We start from the raw sequence: 11822 nt of genomic DNA on the forward strand, positions 1-11822 counted from the left end.
ATAGAATTGACCATTTCTAAGAGTGTTCTATTTTTCCTTTCAGCCAATCCATTTTGTTCGGGTGTTCTTGGTGCTGAGCATTGATGAATGATACCATTTTGTTCACAGAAGAAATTAAAATCACCAGAAAAATATTCACCACCTCTATCACTTCTAAGTATTTTAATCTTTTTGTTTAGTTGAGTTTCTACCTCAGCTTTGTATTTCTTAAAAGAATTTAATGCTTCATCTTTATGTTTAAGCAAATACACATATGTGAATTTAGAACAATCATCAATAAATGTGATAAAATATCTATTACCACCTCTTGTCAACATGCCATTTAATTCACATATTTCAGAATGAATAATATCTAAAAGACTAGATGATCTCTCCACACATTGAAAAGGTTTTTTTTATCATTTTAGATTTAACACATATTTCACATTTGTCAATATTATTCGTATCACATTCAAATAAACCATATTTGATCATCCTCTTCATAGTAATTTTACCTACATGTGCTAATCTACCGTGCCATAAATTAAAAGTGGACAACATATAAACAGAATGATTTTTATTTATTTCATTTTTAACAGTACAAAGCTTGACCATTCCTTCACTTGAATAGCCTTTTCCAACAAAATTCTCATTCTTAGTCAATGTGAGTTTGCCGGCTTCATAGACGGACTTAATACCCGCGTTGCCTAAGAGAACACCACTAGTTAAATTTCTGTTCATATCAGGAACATGAAGTACATTTGTTAGCAAAACTTTTCTGCCAGAAGTGAAGAAAATCTCAACATTTCCTTTGCCCATGATTCTGGAACGTCCTTCATTTCCCATCTGAACTTCTTGACCATCGTTCACAACGATGTATGTTTTGAAGAGATTTTTATCATAACATACATGAACAGTGGAGCAGGTGTCAAACCACCACCCAGAAGCCTTACCTTGAATTGCATTAACTTCGCTTACTACAGCGACAATGTCTTCATTCATGCAATTCACTTTTGCTTCCTCTTTGGGATGTTTCTTATATCTGCAATCACGAGCATAGTGCCCTGGTTTTCCACAAACAAAACATCCTTTTGACTTAAACTTCTTGAATTTACCTTGGTCCTTTTTTGTACCAAAACTTTTTGGTTTACCACTTCCTTTGTTGGACTTTGAAGTACTCACGGTATTGGCTTTCTCATTGTCTTCATAATAATCTTCATTCTTGTCTCTTGCCCTTGATTCTTCCTCAATTCGAACATGTAACGCACCGTTTTTATCTTAAATGAGTTTATTTGAGTTAATCGGAGATTACAGAGTTCACGAGCCGACTTGATTTTGATCAGGGTCCATTTTGCAAATTTTGGAAATTTCAGGGACTAAAATGCAAATATTGGAATTTATATATTATCTACTCATGGAAATGATTTACTTAGTCATTCTTCACTCCCTTCATCCCTTCCAAACCGAGACCCTCCATTGTAGGCGCCCAAAACATCTTCCAAGCTTTGTGATTTTGATTTCCGGTCGATCCGTTCGTTGAAAATTATTTCTGAAGGCAGATTATCGATCACTGCAGCGAGAACTCCGTTATATTGTAAGTTCTTCTACGATCGGATACATTCTAGTTTTTGGATGTTGTTAGAATCGTTTGAGATTCGAGTATGTTGTTCTTGACAGAGTTCTGATCATTTATTATCTGTCGGTTTTGAATTAGAGCGACGTTCGGATTTGTTATGATTTTTGGAAGCCATTTTCGAAAACTTGGATTTTGAGATTGATGGGTTTGCTTTGTTATTGTTGTTTTGGGCATTGATATGAGGTTATATCGGTATTGAACTGCTGTCTGCGTTTCTGGTTTGTTCAGTTTATAGCCGTTATGCCGTCGGTTTGAGTTTTGGAGATTTCGAACCATTTTTGTATTGATTGAAGCTTTGGCTTGTGAGTGATCATTGTTGTTGATCAACTCTTGTATTCGTACAAATTCATTGGAGTTTGTCGAGCCCTGTGTTAGCAGCATTGTTCGTCGAGAGTTGGACGAAGAACGGTAAAGAGATTTCCTTGAACCGTTTTAGGTTGTATAGTTGTTGATACAATCTTTTGTTGTAGCTTGTCCGGAGTTGGATCTACGGCATTGAAAGGTAAAAGCAGTCATCGTAGCGGGATAGCATACTCGGGACAGTTGGTTCTCGAGTTTTCCTTTCAAATCACATATTGCATCTACACTTTGTTCTAGCATGAGGAACTTGTGTCTTGTTGATTGATTTTTGCTTTTGACTATGTGGCTTATGTTTTATGTTTCTGTTATGCATTCATCTTGAGCCTACGTTGATTTCAGCGGGCAGAACCGCCCTTTTTGTTTGGACGTGTGGGAACTATGATTGAGTGGCCTAGGTCGTAGTCGTATCGCCTAGTGCTAGCATACTCATTATGGTTGCTCAAAGTCTAGAGGAGTGAGATATGTGGCACCACCTCGATTGGGAGAGTCGGTGAGTCGTCACATGATCTCATCCTCGGGATCCCAAAAGCACAGCAGCAATCCCTCGTTTATCAGATTTGATATTCCGGTTTAAAGACATGCATTTCATTACGTTGTTATTGATTTTGTTGTTGTCTTGAAAGCATGTTTATTGTTGTATTACTTGATATGCTGCTTTTACTGGGATTATCATTCTCACCGGTTTATCCGGCTGTTGCTTTGTTTTGTATGTGTACTTGGCAACAGGAAGGGCAGGATCAAGTCAGCGTAGACCTGGTTAGCGTCAAGATCAAGAGATAGAAGTGAGACTCGTTTTGAAGTCAAATCAGCATGTCAATCTAGTTATGTTTTGCGAACATGTTTAGTCATTCGAACTTCTCGTATTTGTTTTGTAAGCAAGAATCGATGTAGGTACTATCGAATTGAATGTTTCTCTTCCCTAAACCTTTCTTGTGTTGTTATTGGCTTGTCAAATACTTTTAATGCAAGTGTTTAGGTTTTGTTGAGTTTATTTAGGTGCCTTAATATTCTTCTGGGCGAGAGGACAGCGCGGGCGCGCGGCCTCTTTGCGAGGTAAGGGCGCGGGCGCGCTGGTTTTTTTGCGAAGCATCGGCGCAGGCGCACTGCCTTAGAGCGCGGGCGCGCTGGTTTTAGCGAAGCTTCGGCGCGGGCGCGCGAGCCTTCTTTAAAAAAAATCATTGGTTACTTCTAATCTTGGTTTCTCATTTACTTATTGGTTGTTTTGTCCGAGATTAGTTGATTAGAAACGAGGTCTCACATTAAGTGGTATCAGAGAGATAAGATTCTTGGTTGAACTAGAGTGAGCGGGGTAGATCGAGTCTGCGTGTATTGGCTCCTCGCATGTGTTTGAATTATTTAACTGTATACTTAATTCCATGCGAGCATGCTTTATTGTTGAGAATTATTTGAATTACATGGTTATGTGATTTACTTTTATAAAGCATGATCTAGTTGAGATATAACTGCTTATGTTATCGGCTGGTATCCGGTTTTTCTGAGCGGTTGTAAAGGGCACCGGTTGTAGTGATTGAGTTATCTCGTGTCCTAACCTTTGTTATTCAAATGGGTCCTCGTCGAGTGATAAACAGAAACACACCGCCAGTTATTCCCGCAACCGAGCAAGCTAGTACTGAAACGGTTGAGATGGATGCTACAGCAACGCCTATGGAAACCTTGCTGAAGAGGTTTCAGTCATTTAATCCGCCGTTGCTGATGGGTACAGAAAATCCAGTTGACTGCGAGAGTTGGTTGGATGATATCGATCAGTTGTTCGATTCCATTGATTACACCGATGACCGCCGAATCAGGTTAGTCATTCATCAGCTTCGTGGGGTTGCTAAAAGCTGGTGGATCATGACGAAGAAAGCAATGGAGAGTAGAAGTACGGAAGTTACTTGGTCTCTTTTTAAATCTGAATTTTATAAGCGGTTTTTCCCTATCTCATATCGCAAAGATAAGGGAGCAGAGTTTGCCAATCTGAGTCAAGGGAATCTGAACATTGAAGAATACGTGGCTAAGTTTGATAATCTGTTGCGTTTTGCACCGCTAATTGCCGGAGATGAGGAAGCAAAGGCCGATCAGTTCATCAATGGGTTGAATCCCGATGTCTTCACGTTGGTAAACACCAACAGGCCTAACAACTTTGCGGATGCCATGAATCACGCAAAGGGGGCAGAAGCAGGCTTGTGGAGGCAAAGAGGTAACCAGGTAGCACCTCAGCAGCAGAGACAGTATCAGAATCAACCATCTCAGTATCAGAATCCGCCACCTCAGCAACAGAACCAGCAGCAAAGGTATGAAGGTGGAAACAGTGGGGGAAACATAAAGGGTCAGTACAAAGCAAGAGGTAAATAGTTCAAGAGGCAGGGGAACAGTTCTTCTAGTTCCAGTGGTTCCAAGCAATTCGGTTCAGGGCAGAGTTCTGGATCTTCAGCCATGTACTGCAGCAAGTGTGGGGGAAGACACTCACCGGATCAGTGTGTGGGAGTATTTGGTAATTGTAACACCTGTCAGCAACCGGGACACTTCTCTAAGGTGTGCCCTCAGCGTAATAGAGATAGAGCTCAGAGTGGAAGTTCATCTCGACCTGCAGCTCAACCCGAGAGGCAGTCTTCTGCAGTGCATTCTTTCCAGCCTCAGCAGCAGAACAGACAAGGAGGTAACTCTATTGAAAACCAGCCTCCGAGACAGCAGGCACGAGTCTTTGCTTTGACAGAGGATCAGGCTCAGGCAGCACCTGACGATGTTATAGCAGGTAACTGTTCGATTTTTGGTTATTCTGCTCATGTTTTGATAGATACAGGTGCTTTCCATTCCTTTATCTCTGAGAAATTTGTGTTATTGCATGCTTTGCCTACTGAGTTGTTGCCTACTATAGTAGCTGTTACTTCACCGTTGGGTGGAGGAATTGTTTATGTTAGACTAGTCAGGAACTGTGAACTTTGTTTTGAGGGAAATTTGTTAGAATTCGACTGTATTGTGCTTGGACTGTCAGATTTTGATTGTATTGTCGGTATAGATGCTTTGACCAAGTACAAGGCAACAGTCGATTGTTTTCTGAAAGTTGTCAGGTTCAGACCTGAAATGGCAGACGAGTGGAAATTCTTTGGTAAGGGTTCTCGATCTAGAATTCCTTTGGTTTCAGTGTTTTCTATGACTCGTTTGTTACAGAGAGGCGCAGAAGGATTTTTGGTTTATGCAGTTGATGTGCTGAAATCTAGCCCAGCTTTGGTATATTTACCAGTGGTTAGAGATTTTGCTGATGTGTTTCCAAAAGATGTTCCTGGATTGCCACCTATTCGAGAGATCGAATTCAGCATCAATTTGGTGCCAGGTACTCAACCTATTTCCAAAGCTCCTTATCGTATGGCACCTATTGAACTGAGAGAGTTGAAGGAGCAACTTGAGGATTTGATTGCCAAGGGATACATCCGACCTAGTCTATCGCCTTGGGGTGCCCCTGTTCTATTTGTTCGGAAGAAGGATGGTTCTATGCGGCTTTGTATCGACTACCGTCAGTTGAATCAGGCTGCAGTTAAGAACAGGTATCATTTACCCCGAATAGATGACCTTTTTGATCAGCTGCAGGGTTCTTCTGTCTATTCGAAATTTGATCTGAGGTCAGGCTATCATCAGTTGAGAGTGCGAGATGAAGATGTTCCTAAGACCGCATTCAGAACGAGGTATGGTCATTTTGAGTTTATAGTCATGCCGTTCGGTTTGACTAATGCTCCCGTGGTTTTTATGGGTTTGATGAACCGTATCTTTCAGCATTATTTAGATGAGTTCGTCATTATCTTTATTGATGATATCCTTATCTACTCGAAGAACCGTACTGACCATGCAGAGCACTTGAGGACCGTACTGCAGATTTTTTGAGTTGAGCAGTTGTTTGCCAAGTTGTCTAAGTGTGAATTCTGGTTGGATCGATTTGTCTTTCTCGATCATATTATTTCAGGAGATGGGATTTCTGTCGATCCCAGCAAGATTGACGCGGTTATGAATTGGCCTAGACCGACATCAGTACCTGAGATTTGAAGCTTCATGGGTTTAGCTGGTTATTATCACCGATTCATCGAGGGTTTCTCATCTATTGCCAAGCCTATTACCCAGCTGACTCAAAAGAATGCGCCTTTTGTCTGGACTGCAGATTGTGAGACTAGCTTTGTTGATCTGAAGAGGAGACTGACCAGTGCTCCGATTCTTTCTATTCCGAAGGGTACTGGAGGTTTCACAGTCTATTGTGATGCTTCTAACCGAGGCTTGGGTTGTGTTCTTATGCAACATAAGCATGTGGTGGCGTATTCATCAAGGCAGCTGAAACCGCACAAGACTCGTTATCCGGTTCATGATCTTGAACTAGCTGCGATCGTCTTTGCTATGAAGATCTGGCGTCACTATCTGTATGGTGAGTCTTTCGAGATCTTTTCTGACCATAAGAGCCTTAAGTACTTGTTTTCACAGGCATAGCTGAATATGAGACAGAGAAGATGGTTAGATCTATTGAAGGATTTCGACTGTGAAATCAAGTATTATTCGGGAAAGTCGAATGCAGTTGCAGATGCCTTGAGCCGAAAGCTTTGTTCTTTATCTATTTCTACTATCGGTGTTTCTCAGTTGATCGATGATTGTTGAACTGCTGGTTTAGAGTTTGAAACAGATAGGGAGACTATCAGAGTGTTTGCTATTCAAGCCAAACCGGAGTTGTTTGTTGCAATCAGAGAAGCACAGAAGTCTGAGCCGAGCATTCAGATTTCAGTAGAGAAAGTCAGATCGGGACATCAGTCTGAGTTCCAGGTTAGAGATGACGTTTTGTTTGTGAATAACCGTATTGTTGTGCCTGATATTTCGGAGTTGAGACAGCGTATTCTTCGAGAGGCTCATTGCAGTCGATTTAGTATTCATCCTGGAGGTCGTAAGATTTACAACGATCTGAAGAACCAGTTCTGGTGGAAGAGAATGAAGAGCGATGTTGCGAGGTTTGTATCTCGGTGTTTGAATTGTCAGCAAGTGAAAGCAGAACGAAAGCGACCAGGAGGTCTGTTGCACAGCCTATCTGTTCCTGAATGGAAGTGGGATCACATTTCCATGGATTTCGTCACGAAGCTACCACGATCCGTTCGAGGATGCGATGCCATTTGGGTAGTGATCAACCGATTGACGAAGTCTGCGTGTTTTATTTCGTACAGGATGACGTATCGTCATGATCAGATGGCTGAGTTGTATGTTAGCAATGTTGTGAGATTGCATGGTGTGCCGAAGTCGATCGTTTCAGACAGAGATCCTAGATTCACTTCGCACTTTTGGCACAGTCTTCAGGAGGCACTTGGTACTCGATTGCATCTGAGTACAGCTTATCATCCTCAGACTGATGGACAGTCAGAGCGGACTATCCAGACGTTAGAGGATATGCTGCGAGCGATAGTGCTAGACTTTGGCACTAGTTGGCAGGATTCTTTGCCTCTTGTCGAGTTTTCTTACAACAACAGCTTCCAAGCGAGTATCGGTATGGCGCCTTTTGAGGCATTGTACGATAAGAAATGCCGATTTCCGTTGTTCTGGGATAATTTGTCTGAGTCACCTGATTTGGGACCGGATATGCTTTAGAGATATGGCAGAGCAAGTTAAGATCATTCAGTCTAGAATGAAGTCAGCTCAGGATAGACAGGCGAAGTATGCGAATGTCAGGCGTAGACCTCTGAGTTTTGATCAGGGAGACCGAGTGTAGTGACCCTTACCCGGATCGCCTACTAAACAGAACTTATGCATGCAATTAACTTAATTAAAACAGATATCAGAATAAACTGCGGAAACCATAAACGTTATACAATCCCAAGTAAAGGAATCTGTAATTTATCCAAATAATATACAACCAAATCGAATAGCTGTATAAACCCAAACAACAGTAATAAAACCTAGACGAAGCTCCAGCTGGCCAACCACTGACTAGCCCCTCCTGGATCCACCCTCCTCGTCCAATCGCAAACCTGCCCCATGGAATAGGGTGTCCAGAAAATACAGAGTACGAGACATGAGCATAAAACGCTCAGTACGAGAGTATGAGTATACATGCATGCAAAGTGAACTCCCTATAACTCGAGGTCAAGGATCAGATAACAGAGACAGACCGGGCCCTGGTATGTAGCACGCTGTGCCGTCGCTTCAGGAGGTGGCTCCCATACCGAGTACATGTGGATATACCGGACCCAAATCAATGGAAGTCCATCCACTAACAGGATAGGGTACAACCCTACTAATAGACATCTCGAAGGAGATAACAGCAATATGCAAATGAATGCAGCATAATATCATGACATATAAATCATGCAGTCACATAATACATGCATACTCAGTCAGGATATCTCGAACAGTACTTTCGTACCTAACACCGTAGTTTGAACTAAGCTGGAAGAAGACAACCCCTAACTGCCTTAGGTCCAAGCCCGACCCGACCCGGTCTCAAGACTGACCCGACCTGATTTGCTCCTGGTCAAGCCCCGACCTGAACTGCACCTGGTCAAGCCCCGACCTGAACTGCTCCTGGTCAAGCCCCGACCTGAACTGCACCTGGTCAAGCCCCGAGCTACTCCTTCCCGAACTCCCGAGCTACTCTTGGTCCGAGCAGAACTAAGAAGTGAGGTGAAATGGTGTAAAATGACCGAACCCTCGACTTCTATTTATAGAGGATGAGCCGGGACAGCTGTCCACCAAGTGCGTGACACCTGGAAGAACACTAATCGTGCTTTTGCTTCAGCCACGTGTTCACTCCCGACCTACCTACCATGTGCTCTTCCCATGACCGAACACTACCTTGGCTTTCATCATGACCGACCCGAGCCCCAAAGGAAAGACCCGAGCTCAAACCAAACTCCACACACATACATGACCGAGCCCTAGCTCCCTGCCCGAGCCCTAGATCTATACCCGAGCACTAGCTCTATACCCGAGCCCTTGCTCCATGCCCGAGCCCTTGTTGATCAACCATGACCGACCCGAGCTGCTCATGACCGACCCGAGCTGCTCATTCATGTCATGTATTCTTTGACCTTGACTTGTGCTCTTGGTAATAAAATATTTATTAGATTTAAACATAATTAACCATTAATCTTGTAAATTGGAACTGGGCTACTACATTCTCCCCCACTTAAGATATTTCGTCCTCGAATACAGATCTTAAGTACCGAATGTAAAGCAAGATACAAACTTTCCTTTATTCAAACTGAATATTACTCAAGAATGCAATCAAAACAACTCAGGATGGTCTTCACGCATCCTGTCCTCAAGCTCCCAAGTAGCCTCTTCAGTGCCTCGGCGCTGCCACTGAACTAGAACCAAAGGAATGACTTTGTTTTGCAGAACCTTATCCTTATAATCCAGGATACGAGTAGGTTTCTCAACATAAGTCAAATCCTTATCCACCTTAACATCATACCGCTGTAGGATGTGGGACTCATCTACCACATACCGTCGCAACAGAGATACGTGAAACACGTCGTGAATACTGGAAAGATACGGTGGCAAAGCCAGATGATAAACCAAATCTCCAATGCTCTCCAAAATCTCAAATGGACCGATAAATCTGGGAGACAACTTGCCCTTAAGGCCAAATCTGAGAATCTTGCGGAAAGGTGACACTCTTAGAAACACTTTCTCCCCGACCTCGAACTGCAAGGGCCTACGCTTGATATTAGCATAGCTGGCCTGACGATCCCGTGCAGTCTTAATCTGTTTCTTGATTTGATCAACAATGTCTATCGCCTGCTGGATAAACTCCGGTCCCTCAGCCTGTCTCTCCCCCACTTCTTCCCAGAAAAGTGGAGTACGACAACGTCGCCCGTACAACGCCTCAAAAGGTTCCATACCTATGCTAGTATGGTAACTGTTGTTGTACGCAAACTCAATCAACGGCAAATGATCCTGCCAGGCTGAACCAAAATCCATAACGCACGCTCGAAGCATATCCTCCAATGTACGGATAGTGCGCTCTGACTGACCATCAGTCTCCGGATGATAGGCAGTACTCAAACTGAGAGTAGTACCCATCGCACGCTGAACACTCCCCCAGAACCTAGAAGTAAACCTAGGGTCTCGATCGCTGACAATGCTCACAGGCACTCCATGAAGTCGAACGATCTCCTGAATATACATCCGTGCCATGCAATCCACAGAGTACTCTCGGCTATAGGCAATGAAATGCGCTGACTTAGTGAGTCGGTCCACCACAACCCAGTTAGCATCACAGTTCCTCGGGGATAACGGTAAATGGGTCACAAAGTCCATTGTGATAAACTCCCATTTCCATTCAGGAATAGGCAGACTGTGAAGCAATCCTCCAGGTCGTCGGTGCTCTGCCTTGACCTGTTGACACACCAAACATCTCGAAACAAACTGATAAACACTGTGTTTCATTCCCTTCCACCAGAAACGAGTACGTAGATCCTTGTACATCTTGTTGTTTCTAGGATGAATACTCAACTTAGTGCGATGCGCCTGAGACAAAATCTCCTCTCGCAATTCTTCATCCTGCGGAATCACAAGCCTACCAGACAAACACAGAAAGCCATCTGACTGATAATGAAATCCAGACGAGCTACCCTCGTTAGCTAGACGAGCTAAACGCTGGGTCTTCGTATCAGACATCTGAGCATCTCGGATCCGCGAATACAAGGCTGGCTCAGATAATATCGCAAACATCTGGATACTATGCATACCTTTCTTATGCTTGAAGGTATAACCTGAAGTACAACAGTCACTGATTGCACTAGACATCGAACAAGTCTGAAGTGCGGATAGTCGTACCTTGTGACTCAAGGCATCAGCGGTGAGATTAGCAGCTCCCGGATGGTACTTAATCTCGCAATCATAGTCCTTAAGCAAATCCATCCAACGTCTCTGCCTCATGTTCAACTCCGCCTGAGTGAACAAATACTTGAGACTCTTATGGTCGGTGAAGATCTCAAATTTCTCGTCATACAGATAATGACGCCAGATCTTCAAAGCGAACACAATGGCTGCCAATTCTAAATCATGGACTGGGTAGTTGTACTCGTGAAGCTTCAGCTGTCTAGAAGCGTATGCGATCACATGCCCATTCTGAGTCAGGACACAACCTAACCCCTGAAGAGAAGCATCCGTGTAAACTACATACCCTCCAGATCCTGACGGTAATGCCAACACCGGCGCAGAAGTCAACCGCCGTCGAAGCTCACAGAAATTTTCCTCACACTCGGAGGACCACTCGAAATCCACACCCTTGCGGGTAAGCTGCGTCAACGGTCGAGCTAACTGAGAGAAGTTCAGAATGAAGCGACGATAATACCCTGCTAGACCCAGAAAACTACGGATCTCAGCAACTGTCGTCGGACGCGACCAATTAAGTACCGCTTCAATCTTGCTTGGATCAACAGAAATCCCCTCCCTGGATATGATATGGCCAAGAAAGACCACTCTGTCCATCCAGAACTCACACTTGCTCAGCTTGGCGTACAACTGCTCATCCCGAAGAGTCTGCAGTACCAACCGCAAGTGAGAAACATGCTCTTCCGTATTACGCGAATACACCAAGATGTCGTCAATGAAGACCACGACAAACTTGTCCAAATACTCTCTGAAGACACGGTTCATCAGATCCATGAATATAGCCGGCGCATTAGTTAAACCAAATGGCATCACTAGGAACTCGTAATGCCCATAGCGAGTACGGAATGCAGTCTTGGCTACGTCCTGATCATGGACTCTCAACTGATGATACCCAGATCTCAAGTCAATCTTGGAGTAAACTGACGTGCCCTGCAGCTGATCGAACAAGTCATCGATACGAGGCAACGGATACTTGTTCTTCACAGTG

This window comes from Henckelia pumila, chromosome 4 (genome assembly GCF_033568475.1).
Source record: "Henckelia pumila isolate YLH828 chromosome 4, ASM3356847v2, whole genome shotgun sequence".
NCBI classification, from domain to species: domain Eukaryota; kingdom Viridiplantae; phylum Streptophyta; class Magnoliopsida; order Lamiales; family Gesneriaceae; genus Henckelia; species Henckelia pumila.